Genomic DNA, 21,787 nt, shown 5'->3' on the forward strand with positions numbered 1-21,787 from the left:
GGCATAAATGGCCTGTCTGTATGGGGCCTATGACAGTTAAAGTGGAATTATAGCACTATAATTGCATAGTATAAATGGGCTCATGAAGAATCTGACACCAACAACCAGATTCTCTTTCACTGTTGAGGTAGAGTTGCTAATAAGGGATGGTAATAGCTGCTAGGTCATATCAGGGGTCCTTTGGTACTAGATTTTACGCCATAGGCAGGTTTACTCTTTTATATTTATTGTTTTTATGTACAGCGCTGTGCAAATCTACAGTGCTATATAAAATAATAATAATAATAATAATAATAATAATAATAATAATTATTATTATTATTATTATTGCATTACTGAGACCTGGCTTGGGCCTGAAGGGGAAGCTGTGTGGGCTCAGGCCCTGCCAGCCGGGTAGTCAGTGAAGGACCAGACTAGGTTAGGTGGGCGGGGGGGGGGGGGTGTCGCCTTGGTCCATAAGAACACCTTGTCTCTTTCCAGGAACCATGTTCGTCAAACTTCCTACATCGAGTGTATATACTTGACCCTAAAGGCCAGGGACAGTCTAGGGATTTTGTTGGTGTATCGGCCACCCCGTGCGCTAACAGACTCCCTTAACGAGCTGACACAGTTGGTCTCGGAGCTGATGCTGGAAACACCCAGGCTACTTGTCCTGGGTGATTTCAACATCCCCTTCGCGGCCAACTATATTCCATCCGGTGCGGCTCAGGAATTCATGGATACCATGACTTCCATGGGCCTGTCTCAACTGGTCTCGGGTCCGACGCATTCTGCGGGTAATACACTCGATATGGTTTTTTGCACGGACATGGAAAATCCGTGGGAGGAAATATCTAATATTTCCCCCTTGTCATGGATGGATCATTTCCTGGTGGAGGCAAAGATCAAGGCTTCTACCCAGATCCCTCCTGGGGGTGGCGGACCTATTCGAATGGTCCACCCTTGAAGGCTGATGGAACCCATAAGGTTCCAAGAAGCCTTAGAGGGGAACATGGTTGGAAATGATGGCGACTCTGTTGATGCCCTGACTGGTATCTGGGATACCGGTCTTTCTAGGGCTATACACAGGATCGCTCCCAAGCGCCCTCTCAGGCCTGCTTCCAAACGTAAGCCCTGGTATACGAAAGATCTCTGGGCAAGGAAGCGGGTTCTGCGACGGCTAGAGCACCGCTGGCGGAAACACCTATGCTTAGCCGACAAGATTCTCCTAGACCACCTTTTGGAGGACTATGGAGAGACGATGTGGGCAGCTAAGAACTCGTTCTATGGTGCTCGCATCGCGTCCGCGGAGTCGCGTCCAGCAGAGTTGTTCAGGGTAGTTAGGGAGCTAACTCAGCTCCCTTCTGCCCCGAACCAGATCCTTGAACCTTCTAAGGCCTGCTGTGACCAATTTAACAACTTCTTCGCGGATAAAACCTCTCGGATAAGCGAAGGTCTTGAAGCCAGCATTAGAGCAGAACCTAGAGTAGAGGTATCCAGAGCTTCCGTGGACTCAATTAGACTGGATCAGTTTGAGTCTGTTAGTACCGAGGATGTGGACAGGATCCTTCGAAGTGTTAGGAAGACAACATGCTCCCTCGATCCCTGCCCCTCATGGCTAGCGGCACAGGGGCCCCCGGTTGTAACCTCATTGTTACACCGCATCATTAACACATCTTTGAGGGATGGGCAATTTCCATCTAATCTGAAATTGGCCATAGTAAAACCTTTGTTAAAAAAGCCCTCCCTTGACCCCCTGTTGCATAACAATTATCGGCCAGTCTCGCTATTGCCATTTTTGGGGAAGGTGATCGAGAGGGCGGTTGCTCTCCAGCTTCAATCGATCCTGGATGAAACGGATTATCTAGACCCATTTCAAACCGGCTTTCGGGCGGGCTACGGGGTTGAGACTGCCATGGTCGCCTTGGTCGATGATCTCCGTCTGGGCATGGACAGGGGAAGCGTGTCCCTGTTAGTGCTCTTGGACATCTCAGCGGCTTTCGATACCATAGACCATGGTATCCTTCTGGAGCGCCTGATGGAGGTGGGTATCGGGGGCACTGCGCTCCAGTGGTTCCGTTCCTACCTCTCTGGGAGGTTCCAGATGGTGCAGCTGGGGGACATGTGCTCCGATAAGAGGGCCCTTACATCTGGGGTCCCTCAAGGAGCCATTTTGTCCCCCATGCTATTTAACATTTACATGAAACCGCTGGGAGAGATCATCCGGAGACATGGGGCGCGGGGTTATCAGTACGCTGATGACACCCAAATAGTTTTCTCTATGCCTCCGACTGATGCAGTGACCGGGGATGGCATCTCTCCTCTCGTGGCTTATCTGGAGTTGGTAATGGGCTGGATGAGGGAAAACAGACTCAGCCTGAATCCAGAGAAAACGGAAGTACTTGTGATAGGTTCTCCCGGTCCAGGGATGGCGGTAATTCCACCTGTCCTGAACGGGGTCACGCTCCCTGTGAAGGACTCGGTACGCAGTTTGGGGGTGCTCCTTGACTCGTCGCTCCACCTTACATCTCAAGTGGACGTGACAGTAAGGAGCACCTGTTATCAGCTTCGGCGGATACGACAGCTGCATCCCTACCTGGGCCGGAGGGACCTAGAAACTGTTGTACATGCTCTGGTAACCTCTCGTTTGGATTTCTGCAATGCGCTCTACATGGGGCCACCCTTGTGTCATACCCGGAAGCTGCAATTAGTGCAGAATATGGCAGCCCGACTGGTCACTAATACATCTAGGGCCAGTCACATAACTCCAGTGCTTAAAGAGCTGCACTGGCTGCCTATTCACTTCCGGGCGCAATACAAGGTGTTGGTCGTTACCTATAAAGCCCTAAATGGCTTGGGCCCTGGGTATCTGATGGACCGCCTCTCCCCATATAATCCGCCCCACACCCTCAGATCATCTGGGCAGCAACTTCTAAGAGTTCTGGAGGCCAGGTTAGTTTCTACTTCTAGGAGGGCGTTCACGACCTCGGCCCCCAGCCTCTGGAACTCGCTGCCCATAGAGCTCCGCGCAGCCACCTCCCTACCTCAATTTAAGAAGGGGTTGAAAACCTATCTATTCGAGCAAGCTTACCCCTGAATATTTTCCCCCCAGAATGTGTACTCACCTTCCCCCCTCCTTTCCTCTGCCAGTATTAGATGGGCATGAGGATGTAATGTTTTAATATGTCTAGGTTTTATTATGATATGGTTTTGTATATTGTAACTGTATATTGGAGTTTATTGTATTGTTAACCTTGTTGTGCACCGCCCTGATTTGTAGAAGGGCGGTATATAAATAAAACTTTTATTTATTATTTATTATTATAATAATAATAATACACAGTTAAAACACTAAGATCCAAAACACACTGCAGAAATAATGCATTTCACACCACTTTAACTGCCCTGGCTCAAGGCTAGGGAATATTGGAAACTGTAGTTTTGCGTTTTGTATCTGAGAGCTCTGGTGCCACAATAAACTACAATTTCCAGGATTCCTTAGCATTGAGCCAGGGCAGTTAAAGCAGTCTCAAACTGCATTATTTCTGAAGTGTGTTTTGGACCTATGTCAGTGTCAAACTGAAGGCACATAAGAATAGTACACTGATTGGCAATCCTTTAGATTAAAATGTGGAGTGGAGTCACCATCTTACTGGAGTACTGTTTATTGAGGTTTACCACTGGAATAAAATACACAAACTGTCTCATTTAGGAAAAAAGTGGAAAAATTGAGGAGATGAATGCCTATAGACCTATACATTAATACCTCTAGATTGGAAACTCTTCACAACTATTCTAGCTGCAATATTTAGTAGTATTGCAGGATTATATTTGTTGTTGTATGCCTTCACATCATTTCTGAGTTGTGGTGACTCTAAGTTGACCCTATCATGGGGTTTTCTTGATAAGAGCTGTTTACAGGTGTGTTTGCCTTTGCCTTCCACTGAGGCTGAGAGAGTGTGACTTGTCCAAGATCATCCTGTGGGTCTCCATGGTTGAGTGGGGATTCAAACCATGGTCTACAGAGTCCTAGCCAAACACCCAGACCACTACATCTTCACCCCCCTTCAGCCCATGCCCCCCTGTTGAACTGTGATTTGTGTATGTTGTAATTGCATCTATTGTTGCTGTTGTACTTTCATTTCTTCGCTTTGCCACAGACAGACACTAGCATCAGGGCATTTATATGCAGCCACGAAGATGCACATTTTCTGCCTTGAATTGGACTGTCCTGGCTTCTTTTTGCTCCTATTTTTAGCTGTTTTTCCAACTGCTTTCAAGGTGTGTGTCATCCAGATGCCCCACCTTCAAAGCAGTTGGAAACTGTTTCATTTTGCCAGTCTGTTTCACCCCCGTGGTTGCAATTTCCATTACCAGTCCTAAGATGTATACATATTTAATTGAGCTTTGTGCAATTTCTACCCTTTCTATACATTTATCTAAATTAAAAACCTGGGGATCTAATAAATATGATGATTAAAAAAAACAAAACCAAAATTAGGAAAATCTTTAAAACCATGCCATTGCCTTCTGCAAGATATCTAGGAGTGATTCTTCCTTGTAATTCAGATAAAATATCATTAATAAATTATAATCTTTTATTTAATCTAGCAAAGAAAAATGAGGGAAAACATAACCTACTTGTGTCACATTTCAGCCATTACAATATCAATTTTGCCCCAAATTACTTTTCTCTTCCTATATCTTCCAATATGTATTTCAGAACTGCTATTGAAAAATTGACAAAACATTGATTATGAATTTTATTACGAAAAGAAAAGATCTAGGTAACTAAAGGGCAAAATAGACTGCCCCTTTGGAGCAGCATCCTGATGCCCCTTTCCTCACCAGATTGGGGCCGCAGCAATGCCTCACCTTTTAGCGTCGGCAAAAAGGCGCCCATGCCTCTGTGATGGTGGCTTTTCAGTGCTACTTTGGAGCAGTGTGTCTGAACACTGAGCCAACAGAATGCTGTAACACCCCCGCTGTGCAGCTGGGCACATGGCATGATGCTGAGATGACACCAGCATCAGGGCGTGCAGCATCAAAATGCCCCACCCCCATGCCACCCCTATGTTGGCGCTTCAAGCCAGTCTATTTAGCTCCTAAATCGACATTATTCAAAAATATTAAAGATCTCTAATAGGACCTTCCTCACTTCTTTTATATTATCATGATTTTCATCTGAGGAAACTACCGTTTATACTCGTGTATAAGTCGACCTCATGTATAAGTCGAGAGAAGGTTTCAGGATCCCATGGATAAGTCGAGGGTAAAACTTAGGGAGCCATAAGGAAGGATGGAAAGGGGGAAATACCACTTCCGTCCGTCTTCTTCTCTGGACCTCTAGGAAGCAAGTGAATTTAAATGGAGATTTGTTTCCACAGGAAGCAAAGGCTTGCAAAACAGACCAGGCAAGTGCTTTTCAGTGGGGAGTTTTCCCCATAGGAAGGAAAGCCTTGCAAAGGGACCAGGGAAAGAGAGCCTTGCAAAACAGACCAGGGAAGGAGAGCCTTGCAAAAGGGACCAGGGAAGGAGAGCTTTGAAAACGGACCAGGGAAGGAGAACCTTACAAACGGAGAAGGGAAGGAGAGCCTTGCAAACAGACCAGGCAAGTGCTTTTCAAAGGGGAGTTTTTGTGATAGGATAGAAAGGAAAGGCTTGCAAATGGACTGGAGGGGGAGGAATTCAACTGAGATTGGGGCACCAGGCTTTCTTGTTATAGGACCTTTCTAAGCACTGTTGCTGCATTGACCCTTCTATAAGTCTACTCAAGATTTTAGGGGCAATTTTTGGGCATAAATCTCTCAACTTATAGTTGAGTATATAGGGTAATTAGAATGCAAGTTGGGAAAAATGTTGGTTATCTTTAGAATTAAAAGTCAAAGAAATGCATTTAGAAAAAAGACAATCTTTTAAACACAGGAAGAAAAATCTTTATGTGATATTTTTCATCTTTTTCTTAAAAATGCATTTACAGTTTGCAAATATTAATAAAAATTAATTCCCCCTTTTAAAAACAACCATCCAGTATTTATGAAGATAAGTGGATCCAATTTTGTTTTTAGAAATTACTTAGACTACATAGACTTTTTTTATTCATTTCTGAAATCTCACCTCTCACCCAATGGAGGAACAACTACACACTTAATTAGATACCAATAATTTAATATGATTTTATATTTCACTAGTGCTTTATTTTATATCCTGTACACAAGTTAAAGCACAGGTTACTCTCCATTTGGACAACTGTTTCTGTTGTTAATAAAGGTATAAAGGGATGAGGATTTCAGCTAAATCCTTCTCTCTTGGGCCTATTCTGGAGGGGCTAATCTTAGTTTTTGATTTTTGAAAAAGAGTTACAATTTCAGAAAATGAATGGAGGAAACAAAGGTCTTCAAGTCCAATGAAATTAACTTTCAATCAATGTAAAGGCAACACTGCTTGAAGACAGCATATGGATGATAAGCCTTCACCAGCAGGATTGTGTTCAAAACTCTCCCTAGTATACAAACTAAATCCTTATGGCGCAGTACATGTTGAATATGATTTCCCTGGTTTCAAAAACAATTAACCAGCTGCACATCTGTTCTGTATCAACCAAGAGTGGATGAGCAAACCCTGGCTTTTGGGGAAAGGTCTCAGTCCTGTCCACAGTGGTTTTCTTCCAGGTGCTGTACCTCTTGACCCACTCTAGAGGAAATACTGCTTATTGTGCTGGGAAAAAGAATTCTTATCTCCTATGATAAGAATTGATCAGAGGTAAGGATAGGAAACCCCAGCACCTATTTTGGGGTGCTGAGTTTGTTCCTTTTTCCATGAGGAAAGGGGCCTTGCCTGAGTACACCCAGATGCACCCCAAATGGCTCTTCTGAGCATCAACCAAAGTGGATGCCATTTACATGCTTTTTTAAAGCCTGACTGCTTGGTGTGGCTTTTTGTCAGGAAATCAGTACCTTGGACTGAAATGCAAAGATGCAGAATTGCTTTCACAGGAAAGAATCATAAATTCCAGATCTCCTCAAAGGGATGTGTTGCATGCATTGGTAATCCTAATAATAATTATGCAGTCATAAATCATGAATTTGATTGCTTTCTTTCCAGTAGTATAAAGCGTGTGTGCAGGTATAGGCTGCCCGCTTCGAACTAGCTTCAATTTCAAGAACATAAAATGCAGTGTGGGAAGGCAAAACAATATGGTATTTATGCACACAGTTACATCTTTTTATTTCTCCAAACAGTGTGTGAACTGCAGTACAGAAAGCCAACTGCTAAGTGGAAATGAACGCATAATTTTACACAATGCTCACCTATTTAAAAGGCTTTTGTATTTGTTACACATTTAATGTGTAATAAGAGAACTACACATTCATTTTTTTTTCTCTTTTGGTTTTGCTTTGCTTTCCTTTATTTGTTTTCTTCTACCTTCCACATCAGAGTGGTGAACATGAGTTTGTGAAGCATATTTGACAACACATTTTAGCACTATAGGGCTGCATATATCAGCTCACATTCAGAAGTCTGGGTTGAGGGTAAAGAGAGAAGAGGGATAAGCCAATGGAAAATATAAATAGCATAAAAATGCCAATAAAATAACCATGGAACCCTTTTCACCATCCTGAGATAGGGAAATATACTGTTGTTCTCTGGATGCGAATTTTAAAATAGCCCAGGACAAAATATACATGTCTAAATATTTGAACTTCTAAATAAAAAATATATAATAATTTGGGCCCTTATAATGTGTCCTATGGGTCTTCTGAGATGTTTCTCCAAAGAAAGGAAAAGGATTGGGCTTTCCCCTCCTTTATTGGCATAATTTCTCCTCCAGTTTGTGAGATGTACCTCCATTCCATTCAGTTCAATAGTGCAGGTTCCAACATGAGTGCCGTCTTAGCAGAAAAGGATGTTCCCTTTCTAGTTTCAAAGCAAACATGCATGTGGGGTGACATTTTTGTTCAGTTTGCTCAAATTAAATTGCTGTGTGTTTTCCTCAGTTTTCCTGGCTGTGTTTTCCCCTCCTTTCTCTGTGGGCACTTTCAAAACAATTGAAAAAGGCAGTAGTTTATTTGCTTAACATAAATTGGTTCCCTGTCTCCTCTTTTCTTCCTTGGTTGTATGGCTTGTGAGCTGGGGGAAGGTTGTCCCCCCCACTCGGCCAGCTCTGTGAGATCAATTTGGGAGACTTCTGTCATATATGTATGTGTTTATGTAGAACACTGAAGTTAAAAGGGAATTGCTAGCCCTTGCTTTCCAGAAACATAGCTGAGTTTGGTCTGTTGTGCTGCTTAAACATCCTGACCTCCCTTTTCCTATTTTTGCCATAGCTAGAATAACCACAGCATGGTGATGGCAAAAAAATCCTTGAAAGCCACTCTTATATTATTGCTACAGCACATTTAAATGAATGATTGCTTGAGACATCTTATAAAAGGCACAATATTTCGAGTCACCTTTCTGGCTTGTGACAGCCCTGCATTGTCCTGAAGCTGTTCTGACTATTTGCTGGTGGGTCCTTGTCAGGAAAACCAGTATAATTTCTGGAGGCCACTCACTGCCAAGCTAAGTGGTGAGGATAGGTTTGGGGCACTGGTGTTGAACCATGGTTATCTGGGTCAAAGGAATAGGGAAGGTGTGTGTGTGTGTGAGAGAGAGGGAGACGAACAAATATGCCACCTCTCTCAAGATTCCCCTTCCCCTCTGCACTTAGCTGCACTCCTCAAAATTGCTGTGGAAAAGATGGAGTTTTCTAGAAGCAATATATTGGTATCTACTATCTATAATGGAAAGCATTTGGGGTGACTTGCTCTCAAGTGGTAATTAAGATCCATTGAGGTTTTTTAATTATTATTATTATTATTAAATGAACTGCTCCTGGTCCACCTGAATAATGTTAGATTGCTTTTGTTGAAATCAGTCAACAAACCAACCTGTGTTTTCATTTACTTATTTTATACATTTTCACAAACTTATTTTTATATAGAACTATGTGTACACCACCCTATATCTGAGGATCTCAATGCAGTTTACAATACAGTCTTGGATTTTGAATCTTTCTTGGGAGTGTGGCTATATTGGGGCATATGCATCAGGAGGTTTCAGTGGGCTTTTTAAAAATCCAAATTATGTTTCTTTTTCCACTGAGTATTTTCTAGCAATTCCTGACACCATGTGTAGGACTTATTCCCACCCTCAAGTGAGTTTCTTTTTAAGTCCAAGACATATCTGAACAAAAATGTTTCCTCTTATCCTCCTTAAAAGAATTCTTAGCAATATTGGCCAGAATCCTCTTGAACATGATTCATGATCTTTAAAGGCTATGTAGGGACCAAGGACATCCCCCAAACCCTGCTTACTTGGATGGATGGGGGTCCATTCTCTTGTCAATCAAGAAGCAGCTGTCCAATGGTCCCCCCTAGTGACATTTTATTGCCACTGCATGAGCAAGGATTTGCACAGTGTTCCTTTTTCTGCCTGTTGTGCAGGCAACTACAACCCGGGTCCCATCTGTGCTCAGCCAGCGGGTCCCATCTGCTGATCCTTTGCAAAAACAGGAGCTTTCTGTTTTTGCAAAGCAGCCAGCTGAGTACAGCTGGGACTCGGGTTGTAGCTACCTGGTGGCAGCAGCAATATATTTATGTGTGGTAATACCTCATTTTGAGTTTGCAATCCTGAATCTATTTCTTTTTCTCCATGTGATAAGGTCCAGCATCAGTTAAATGGCACTTTTGCACTATAACTTTGTAACTCTAAGGAAAATTTTTAAAAAGAAAGGGAGAACAAATTTGTCTTTCACACCATAAAATCATCACAACACCTTCATTGTCATTCTTCTTGTTGTTCTTTTTATTGTAATTCTTTTTTTGGAAAACCATAGTGCTAAGTCAAGAAATTTCTGCAAACAGTCCCCAGAAAGAATGGAACAAGTGGGTATGGAAGTGACAACTGGCAAAACTGTATTGTTAGCATTCACATTTGTGCAGTCCGGTCTGGAAGATGAGAAATGGTCAGTTGCACTGTGTTAGGACCATAATTTCCTTTCAAAATCTACTCGCTTTTCTACCCATTATCTCTGCAGGGCTGCTTCTTCACTCTGGCTCATACTGGAAGAGATGATACCAAGCTAAATTTCATTCACCAAGGGTATACTTTGAGGCAGCCTAATTTCCTGTCATGCAGCTGTTGTCTGTCTTCATAATTTTCTCTCTTTGAAGGAAATTCAGTTGGTTCCCTGCAACTGCAACATAGCCATGTTTCAGGCATATTTATAAATAATTAATTATGTTTTACTTGAAATTTTATTTTGTCAAAGAAAACAAAAAGGAAGTCCTATACTCTTCAGCCCAGATCTGACACTCTGACTACCACAGTTTTGGATTACAGACAAGAAGATGGATCAACTCGACTGACTCTTTGGTATTATGTTGTATTTACATCAGTACAGATTACTATGCAATAATGTATGTCTGTAGAACAGGGATGGTGTTTTTTGTTTTACAGGATTAGATTTTAGATCTGACCCTACCTCTCCAGGAAACTTCATACAGAAATTGCTACAAAGATATGCCAAGAAGGCAACACAACCCTTTGAACCAGTCTTCAACTACAATGGATCTACTGCTGCTGCTACCACAGTAACTTCAAGCAAGCTCACCAGCAGTTCCATTCCTTTATTGCCATGTTGATCCTGAGCTACAATTCAAAGTGTCTCTCAGAAATCATGTAAAATCCCGTCTCTCTAGAGTAACCCTCAAAATTAGTTCTCAAAAATGAGCTCTTGATATGGGAATGTTAAAAGGAGATAATTTTAGAGTTCTGTTTTGAAAATTATTTTGCGCTTAGCTGAGCAGTATCTGATGTTCTGGGAAGAACACATTATCATCATCAGAAACTTCATAAGAAGAAGGAATCTTGATAATCTGAATAAAGGAATAGAAGTCACAAACTTAAACTCTCCAATATGTTTGTCAAAAATGTTCTCCTCCATGTACCCCGGGTGCTGTTCAGTGAACAAAATGACCCTGAGTCATTTTACTGTAACTTCCAAATCCTCCCAGCCAACATATGACTGGCAGAAGAGTCACCTCAACCCACCCACTAAAATCATTGTACACAGTACTGAAATCTAGAATAGTTGATTTGTATATGAGGTAGAAATCCCATACGTACTTTCCCCACTGTCTAGCAGTAAAAATACAATAAGAGCAAATAGCTATTTATCTATTTTTATTTCTTAAAATGTTTTAATCCTCTCCATTTATCATGAGATCTTGGGGTGCCAAACAGATAAAACAATATAAACAGTGTAAACAGTTTTAGATTAAAATCAATGCATAATTTAAACAAGATAAAAACACATCAAACAAGTCAAACAGCTTTAAAAAGCTAAAATAAATTTAAAAAACAAAACAAAAACAAAACACACATATACAACATGCACCTTCTTTAATTAGACCTTAAAAGCTTTAATAAAAAGTCATGTCTCAACTTCACACTGAAAAGAAAGCAATGTTGGCACCAGTTTGTCCTCTGAGGGGAGAGGATTTTACAAGAATGCTTTTTCTTGTGTCCTCCATGTTCATATTGCTTTACTGTTACAAAAGAAGGCCTTTCTGGCAGATCTCAGTCCTCAGGCAAACATATACATCTTTTTAAAAATCACATATTACCAAATTTTCACTTTAACCACATAAAGCTATGTATATATAAATGCATTTAGGCTGTGCATATGATATTGTAATTTAAACCTATAATTTTAATTGTGCACATTGTTTATGTCATCACTATTGCCATTGCATGCAGTGATATACAGGAATTATGACTGATGAGTAACTTCAGTGCAAAAAAATATTACTAAGGATTCTGTATGGCATGGTTAAATTTCAAATCAGCTAAATTTCAAACTGGAAGAGATGTTCCAACACTTGCAGGTAAGGATGTAAATCTCCAACTGTTTTGTTCTTGCATGTGAGGATGAATAATTAAAATAGTCCCCAATGAGAGAGTAAACAAATATTCTTTCCCAGTATTCTCCCTGGATTCAACAATCCTGAAGTATTTTGCAGGAATATTTTATGAAGTAAAATGTGAGGGTTGTTTTGTACAATCCCTGGTTCCTGTGTAGAAAAATACAGTATACAGTATTTTCTGTGCAGTTGACCCATTTTCAACACAATAAACAAGGGTTTGCACCCCCCCCACACACACCCACACCCAGATGTTTCTCTCTGCACAATAATTCCCACAAAACATTTCAAGGTGTTGAAAACCAGAAGAATGCAAAATTTTCTGTATTATATTTCCTGATGGCATCTCCTGAGTGCCAAGAAACCTATTTTTCAACCAAAGAATGAATATTTTCAAATATTGTAGGTTTTTTTTTGGGGGGGGGTGTTCTTGGGCTATGTGGCTGTGTTCTGGAAAAGTTTATTCCTGACGTTGGATGCTGGCCATGAAAGCCTTTGACTTCACATTACAAATATTGTTTCTATAACTACTTGTGAGTCACCAGAACCTCAATGGTGTGATCTGCTTGTGGAGGAAGTATTGGCACCCAATAAAAACACTGCAATTTAAAGAAGGGTTTTCAAGGTGTCTGAATAGGTGTCTGAAATAAGGGATTGTGTTCAAAATTGTTTTGCATGCTGAGAGAAAATTAATAGAAGAACAGCAAGTGCCTACAAGTCACCCACTGTCTGGTGTAGTGCTATTGCCATTGAGAAGTAATGCTAGTAAATTTCAAGGAATGATTGCCAATGTTAAGAGTAGGAATGGAGAAGAGTTTTAGGGGAGTTGAGATACTCACCCAAATTATTTATTTATCACGTCCCAAGAATCGATGCAAAGCAAAATTTAGGAGATTTTCAAATGGGGAAAAAAGCTGGGAGTAAAAGGCATACTCCCAGCAAAGTCGTACGACTGCACTGAAGATTTTCAGATGATGTTGCATCGATCCAGGACTTATCCAGGGAAGAAGCAGAAGCTTTCATTCCATAAGAACTCAGCCTTCAATCCTCATTTTCCAATCCAGTTCAATCTTCTTTACATTTGTTGCTTAGTTGAGTGAGTCTCTTATTCTAAAGGCCTTTTCACATAAAATACTTCTGCTGACATAGTTCCACCCTGTGGGATCCTGGTGCTTCTAGATCAGTGGTTCCCAACATTTTATATGAGCATAGGAAATGCTTGATTAAAGTTCACACACCCTATGTAAGTAATACCATATTTGAAGATGACGAAGTCTAATTTCTAATTTTTGAATCACAAACTGAATTGCATATAATACTGCCAGTGAACAAACTGAACCTTGAAAAAATAAACTCATAACTGAGTGCATAAACTGCAAATCTAAACTGAGCAATTAGATTTTAGTTTATTCAGAAAAAAAATTGAATAAGTCATCACTCAAGGACCCAAGCCATTCTTTGTTCTACCTTCTGAACTTCCATCTTGCACCCCCAGGGAATCCCTGCTCTATTCTGATGAGGTGCTAATGTTCTCTGGCTGAGAATCCTAAATACCTCTGCATAAACTACAAGTCCCAGGATCCCACAGGATGTTGTCATGGCAAAGTGGAACCATAGCAATATAATTGTGCAGTGTTGAAGAGCACTGTCGTTTTAATTATTTTATTAGGCCATGGAACTTCACTTTTCCCCTTACACATCCCCACAATTTTAGGCCTTCGTAATTAAGGTTATGTTTGATTTCATTTTCAAACTATCTCTATTCAAGTATTAAAATATTTGGTGCAGGAACAAGGAAGAACAGACAGGTAGGTGGCACATGAGAAGTGGGTCCTTGCTGAGGATTTCAGGTATCAGTGTTGGGCTCACAGATGTAAGCACATCATGAATTGTATTTGTAGCTCTTCCTGTTGTTTAAATTAAACCAGACCCCAGATATGTGGTGCAGGACAGATGTTGAGAATAGGCCCAACTCAAATCAGTCTGTATTGAGTAAGAGCAAGAAAACCATACCAAATAGTTTATCCAGCTTTCTATGATGGACATGCCAAATTATGCCTGACAATGGTAACATTATGCCTGAATTTGGCATTACCATCTGCCATGTACAATCTCAATTATCATATTAACTTACTTTTTATAGAGAGTCAATTAGATTCATGTGCAGATGGCCAAGAAATGCTGATCCCTTTTAGGAAGACACAGCACATGCCAAAGGAATAATTATTACACTATTTATTTTTAATATGAAACCAAGGTCATATGATATTCATGCTTGTAGGAAGCAAAATCAAAGAGCTAGAGACATTATTATATCTTTGCTGCAAGTCCTTAATTAATACAAGGGAAAAAAAGAAACTGCTTTCTAAAAAAGAACAAAAATGGATTCCAGTGATAATTTTCCTCTTAATCCATGTTTAACAAGACTTCATACCTCTCTTTTTTATAAGCATCCTTATTTGTCTTCTTTCTGTTATTTAAAAGGTTTGACCAGTTTAAATATTTTACTGTTTTTTAGATATTTTATTGTAACTAAAATTCAAAACAAGGTGCAGAAATAATCTAGTTTGAGACTGCTTTAACTGGATCAATGAGAGGAAATTCTGGGAACTGTAGTTTTGTGAGACATTTAGCCTTTTCTGTCAGAGAGCTGTGGTGCCACAACAAACTACAATTCCCAGGACTGAGCCAGGGCAGTTGAAGCGGTTTCAAACTGGATAAAGTGATCTTAAACTGGATTATTTCTGCAGTGTGTTTTGTACCATATTCAGCGAGCCCTTGTTTAGAGGGGAAAGATGGGTTATAAAAAGGAGAAGGAGAAAAAGGCAGAGCGGCAAATGGTTTACAAGAGGGTAACATGGCATAGTCCCAAGAAACACAATTATCTCAATTTACAATGAGAACCTGGCAATTTAAAATTGCCAATTTTTGATGCTGTTTGCTAAACCTTGAACAAAGGCAGTGCCACAAAAACATGTATGTCAGTCCAATACTCTATAGAAACACACAAGTAAATCTACAAGCCACAGATGAATCTCTATTTAAAATTAACAAAGTATGTCAACTAGAGGATGCTAAGTAGCCACGGAGCCCTCCCCTGTATGGAGGGCATTTGGGATCAGTTTGTTAAATAATGCTTTGAAATGGAGAGAGGTTCATGAAGGGCCACAGGATCCACACAAACCCCTGCTAGTTGTCCACCCTTGTTATATAGTTGTACTGAGGATGTGGAAGATGATCCTATATTGAAAATAACCTCACCTATGGAATTTTATCAATTGGTTCATCTTTGATAAGAACATGTGACCATTTGCCTACTTCATCATCAACAGAAATGGAACACCGTAAAAAGAGATTGAGAGAGAGAGAGAGAGAGAGAGAGAGAGAGAGAGAGAGAGAACAAAAGTAATATATTTTGCCACATGTTTATGGTAAAAAGAGAGAGAGAGTTGTGGCAGAAAACAAAAGCAACTTGGGGCCAAATAGATAGCCCTGAAGGGGAGGGAGGCTTCAAGCCTCCCCTTCCAAAGGCAGACTGGGGCTGCAGCAAAGAGCTGCTCCGTTTCAGCTGGCAAAAAGCCAGCTTTCCAGCTCCACTTCAGCCCCAGGGCAGCTTTCCGGTGCTCTGGCAGTGTGCAGTGTGTAAACACTGTGCCACCAGAGTACCATAAAGCCAGCCACATCTGGTCGGCAAGGGCAGCTTCCAAGCGGCTTGGGTTTTTTTTTTTAGGCTAGTTTGTTCGGGCCCATATTGAGTCAGAATTCACTTGAGGGCAGTTAACAACAACAACAGGTGGTATTTTAATTTAAAGCTATCAGAATATATTTTAACACAGAGTAGAAATATGTTTAGAAATTGATATTATAAAAACAAAATATATTTTGAAATGCGATTTTGCTTTTGAGATTAAAATGGCATATCAATGTAGAAATGTGGTGAAACAGATATTGGGACAAACTCATACAACAAGGATGTGGAAGAGAAAAACACGCTTATAGAATCATAGAATTGGAAGAGAACACATGGAGCAACCGGTCCAACCCCCATGTCATGCAGGAGCTCACATCAAAGCAAATCCAGTCTCTATTTCAAAATCTCTAAAGATGAAGGTTCCATCACACCAAGGGAGCATATTCACTGTCAAACAATTCTTATTGTCAGGAAGGTCTTCCTAATGTTTAGATGTAAACATTTTTCCAACTTTTGTTACATCTCTTCCTGAAATAAGACCATGACATTTAAAAATTATTCAGGTTTTTTTTTTTAGCTCCACTAATACATGCAGCTTTGGGAGCCAGTATAGTAATCACTGCAGGGAAATATTTTGAATTGAAAGGAAAGGGATGTGGAAGCCAATATGAATCCAATAAAACACACATAGCCTGAAAAAACCCCCAAAAAACTATGGATGCCAGCCATGAAACCCTTCGACTTCACACTGTATAGTAGGGTTGCCATAAGTCAGAGCTGACTTGAAGGCACATAACAACAAGTGGAGATCCAGCCACTTACAGTTTCCCTCCCATGTTGTGGGGGATATTGTTGCAATCTGTGAAGGGTTTCTGGTGCAAAACATTGCCCCCCTGGAACTACTAAAGTTGTCCTCCATGAACTACATGGAGTTGGCAAGATTGTTTGCTGGTAGCAATCTCTATTACTGTTGATGGTAATTTAGTTGAACATGTGAAATATGCAAGGGTACTTAAGAAAACTTGTCGAGTGGATAGAATTTGATCCAATCCAATCAAATCCAAAGATTCTGTTCTTGACTTTGCAAACACCTGTGGATTAGAAAGCCTCCGCTAATATTAGCTCATTGTAATTGCCTCTATAATTTGTTGGAGTGTGCAAATCAACACTCGTATGAAGTTATTCTAAGTTATGATGAACATAGCCTGTAAAAATAATAGTGATTTCAACAAAGGAAATTGTAAATCCAGTTTCTCAAAAATCAATAGTTTCTTTAAGCATCCCCAAAAGAGAGAACCCAGCAGGTCCATGTACATATAAGACTCTTGCTCTAGCCTGTTCAGGGGAATTTGCATAGGGCTAAAGCTGAGAAAGGGAATGTGAGTATGCATTGAAGTCCTACCTTCAATGACCCTGAATACCTTGAAGAAAATCAGATCTTTGTGCATTCAGCATAAAAGTCTGAAGAAGGCAGTCTACATTTGTTGAGCTGAACATAGTTACACAACTCCAGTGAGCGGGGACTCTGATATATTGTTCCCCTTTGTTATGTGGAAGCTTTGTAACCACTTACCTGAGAATAAGTGCCCATGGATACAATGACTTTTATGAAAAAAGTAAGCATATGTCGGACTGATTTATGAGACTGCAATTCTATAAATCTTGGAGATTTACCCCAGGGAAAAAAGACCCACTGACCATGGTGATACAACCTTTGAGTAAACAAGCACACACTTGTTCTGTAAATGTATTTAGGAATAACATTAATGTAAGCAAGCAAACTTTAACAAAAGCCATGATAGAGCCACCATATGTTGGAAATGACTAGAAGCTATGTGTACCTTCTAGTCATTTCCAACATATGGTGGCTCTATCATGGCTTTTGTTTACAAAATTTGTTTAGTGGAGGTTTGCCATCGCTTTCCTTTTGGGCTGAAAGAATGTGACTTACCTAAAGTCATGAACTGAGTTTCCATGGCTGAACAGGCATTTGAACCCTTGTCTCCCAGAGTCCTAGCCCAACACTCAAACCATTGCACTACACTGAGTCTCTTATATTAACATGTATAAACATTAAAATGCAATATTTTTTTACAAGTATTAACCCTGCATTATAATCCACATGATCTGGAGAAAGACCCAATTCCCTACAAAGCAAACCACTTTGAAATGGAAGAAGTCTGACCTAAAGGCTTTTTGAGGGCAGAGAGGAGACTGCCAAAAAGTAAAATCTAGCCACAGAATAATAACACAAATTGATAGTATAATAGTAGCATACACATGCTAAAAGCAAATCTCAAGTAGCCCACAATTAGATACTGACCTGTATTAAATTGTTCAGAATCTATAACAGGCCACTGAATTGTTGTCTTGTCAGTAGATTCTATCAGGGGCGGAAATGCCCCTAAGTGAGCATAGAACTGCACACTTAATTGGCAGTAAGCAATATTTCATTTGCTAGTATTGTGTGTTGAGAATTGCCTGCAAAATTTCTTTGATGTGAGTATGTCAGCTTACCTTCAGAGAAATTCATATGGTGATAGATTACATTACCTTCAAAGCAATGTCAAGAGGCCACAATTTGAACTCTAAATCTTTCCAAATTTCTTGATTTAATCTTTAAGTGCTTTTTTGACCTTCTAATGCATGTATGACTTTTGATCACTGCTTATTTTTTTAACCATATTGTGGTGTAGTGTCTTCTTTTAATGCTAGAGATCTCTAGCAGTGAATCAAACACACCTTCTTGAATGTAACAAGTTTCCAAGAAGACAGTGACAGTGTTACTCAGGATGCTAGTTGAATTATCAGAGAATTAACATGCTTCTCCAGGGGCCTTTTCACACTACATGATTATAGCATTATGATTCCACTTTAACTGCTATGGCAGCATCCAATGGGGTTTGCAGTTTAGCATGGATGTAGCCAAGTAGGGGGGAGGGTTCTTGGGGTCTGGACCCCCCCTTCCATTAGAAAAAAGAATGGTGCGTGCTGCTGCGCTGCCGCACCCAAGCCCCATTATAATGGTGGCACTTAGTCTGGACCCCCCCCCTTCCTAAAATCCTGAGTTTAGGGAGGGATTTTTAGCCAGATTGCTTTACTATTTCACCAAACTAAAAAATAAGATCCTACAGGAAGTTGCTATGGCAGTTAAAGTTAATAGTGCTATAACTGTGTGGTGTGTTCTCACACCAACTATCCAGACAGGAGGAAAAATGTCAGGGTGTGTGGCACTCAGAGAGCAAGAAATTTGATTTTTGTGTATGAAATGGCTTTAAAGCTTTGGTACTCATCTTCACTTATTCCCTGCTGGCACTGGGTTTTTCTTGTGGGCTCCTTATGCATTTTATGTGGGTTTTGTGCTTGTATAATGCTGGTGCATTAACAATCCAGGAGCAAGGGTTGGAAGGTAACTGGGGAGGCACAATATTGGCGTGCATGCCCTTGGCAGCTATGTGCTATGATGATCTATCTGGAACATTCAGAGTGCTGTTGGTGAGCTATCCAGTGTAGGGTCTTGAAGGACTACTCATATGTCACATGTACTTTATGTAGGATCTCCTGGGAATGGAGCAATGAGACTAGGTGTTGCAGGAATTGGGTACATTTTGCTACTTTCCACATTTTTTTAAAGGTTTGAGAATTTGTTGTTTGTTTCCCATTAAGTTGGTTTCACCCTATGGCAATCCTAAGTCTGAGAGACTTGCTAGAGACCCTGTGAAAAATAGATCTGTTCTTTTTATACTGGTCAATGACCAAAATAAACTGTTGTTGTTGATCTGCTCAGATCTTGCAGACTTGGGGCCATGGCTTCTTTGATTGACTAGTGTGGCTATTCTCTCTTTCCACTGCCTTCCACTTTACCAAGCATTACCATTTTGTCTCATGATATGCCCCAAATACTATAGGCTCAGTTTAATCATTTTAGCTTTTTGCCCAAATTCTGAACCCATGTGACTCTTGCCTTATTATCCTCTTGCCTGATTCCACAGTCATCTGAGTCAAAAGCAGTTGCAGTCTAATTTTTAACCTTCGCCTAGCTCACCTCTGTGTCATTGGAAGGATTCATGCCTGTGACAGCACATGAACTAACTTGGGGATTTCCTCCGATGCTAAGAGTGTGTGACTCAGTAGTTTCCATAGCTGAGTGGGGATTCAATATCTTATCTTCCAGTATCCTAGTCCAGCACTCAGAGTACTATGCCACACTGAACTGCATTCCAAATTGATTTGGCAGTCCTAAATAGCTAGCAACTAGCTCCAAACCAGCTAAAATCAGAGAAATGGATGTGCCTGAATGATTGGTGAACTATGATTTTTCAGGATTATTCCCACATTTGATGAGGGGGAGGTAGACTACAGATGTGGTGAATCCACTCTCAATTTTGTGGTCATCACAGGTGTTCAATGTTGTACGGGAGCTCTCATGGTGACAAATCTCTAATAATAATAATAATAATAATAATTTTTATTTATATACCGCTTTTCCAAATTAGATCAAAGCGGTGTACAACAGGAAGTACAATACAAAGTCAAAATAAAACATAACAGGCCTCTCTCCCCCCAAGATGGTGGTCGGAAGGAGGGCCCTTAGTCTTTCAGGCCAGGCCTCTCTCCTCCTCAAGATGGTGGTCAGAAGGAGGGCTTTTTCTTTTTTCAGGCAGGCAGTTGGAGCTTGCCTGCCTCTTTCCCCCCAAGATGGTGGCTGAAGGGAGGGCTTTTCTTCTTACAGGCAGGCAGTTGGAGCTTGCCTGCCTCTCTCCCCCCAAGATGGTGGCTGAAGGGAAATAGTAAAAATAGATTTCAGCACCTGCATGGTTTGCACACAACCTAGAACACTTATGGGAGGAGTAACCATTAAATTGAGAGTAGACTTGCCACGACTGGACATCTCTGGATGTAAATGTTGATTTTAGTTTTATACTTGGCATTTGAAAATGCTATTGAGTAGGCAAATTTAATCTGATGTATCTCAAGGCCATAGGGAACATCCAAAAGGTTTTTGCCATTCATTTTTCAAATCTGGCTAGTTTTTGCTGCAGAATGATTCTCAGGTGCAAGGAAATGCATGCCCACAGAGGCACAATAGAGTAAAATGCACTGGCAAAAGAGAAACGATGCACCACAATTTAAAAAGGACATTGAGAAACTGGAGTGTATCCAAAGGAGGGCGACTAAAATGGTGAAGGGTCTGGAAACCATGTCCTATGAGGAGAACAGGACCCGGAACAATAGATGCAAGCTACAGGAAAAGAGATTCCACCTCATCATTAGGAGGAACTTCCTGACAATAAGGGATGTTCAACAGTGGAACACACTCCCTCGGAGAGTGGTGGAGTCTCCTTCTTTGGAGGTCTTTAAACAGAGGCTGGGTGGCCATCTGTTGGGGATGCTTTGATTGAGAGTTCCTGCATGGCAGAGGGTTGGACTTGGATGGCCCTTGTGGTCTCTTCCAACTCTACGATTCTATGATTCTGTGGCCCGTTACAGACCGCCCAAAAGGGGCGGTCTTGGGCCGCTGCTGGTTGCAGCGCGGAGGAGCCGCAGCAGCCAAACCGCGCAACTCCTCCGCGCTGCAATAAAGGAATGCAGAAATCGCACACCTTCCGGCAACCTGGAAGAGCAGCCGCAAGTGCCAAAGCGTGCACTCGCGACGGCTCTTCCGGGTTTAGACGTCCAGACGCTGCGCGTCCGTTACATCAAGATGGCCGCGCCCGTCTGTATAGGGCGCCGCCATCTTGCCGTATGGAATACACGCGAGGGGCAAGGCGCGTCCGGAAGCGCTGCCCCTCGCGCGTATTCCTGGCATAACGACGGCACCGCTTAGGCCTATGATCAGCAAAGAGATGACCAAGAGGGAATCAAACAGAGTGTCTGTGTGCATAAAATTTTCATGTGCATTATAATTTTCATAAACACTATAATTTTATAATATGAAAGGGGCTCTGACCAGGAGTCACAATCTTCCCCTCCTAGGCAGATGTATCACATTTCTTTTAAAATTATAGTGATTATTTCTAAAAATTTCAATCACTATAGTGATTATTTAAAAAAAAATTAATCACTATAATTTTATAAGAAATTACATCTCCTTAGAAAGAGAAGTGAACCTCCCTAGAAAGGGAAGGCTGTGACCCCTTGCCAGGCACCC

The sequence above is a fragment of the Sceloporus occidentalis genome, unplaced genomic scaffold (genome assembly GCF_023333645.1).
Source record: "Sceloporus occidentalis isolate IW3139 unplaced genomic scaffold, rSceOcc1.0.p SCAF_1, whole genome shotgun sequence".
Classification (NCBI taxonomy): domain Eukaryota; kingdom Metazoa; phylum Chordata; class Lepidosauria; order Squamata; family Phrynosomatidae; genus Sceloporus; species Sceloporus occidentalis.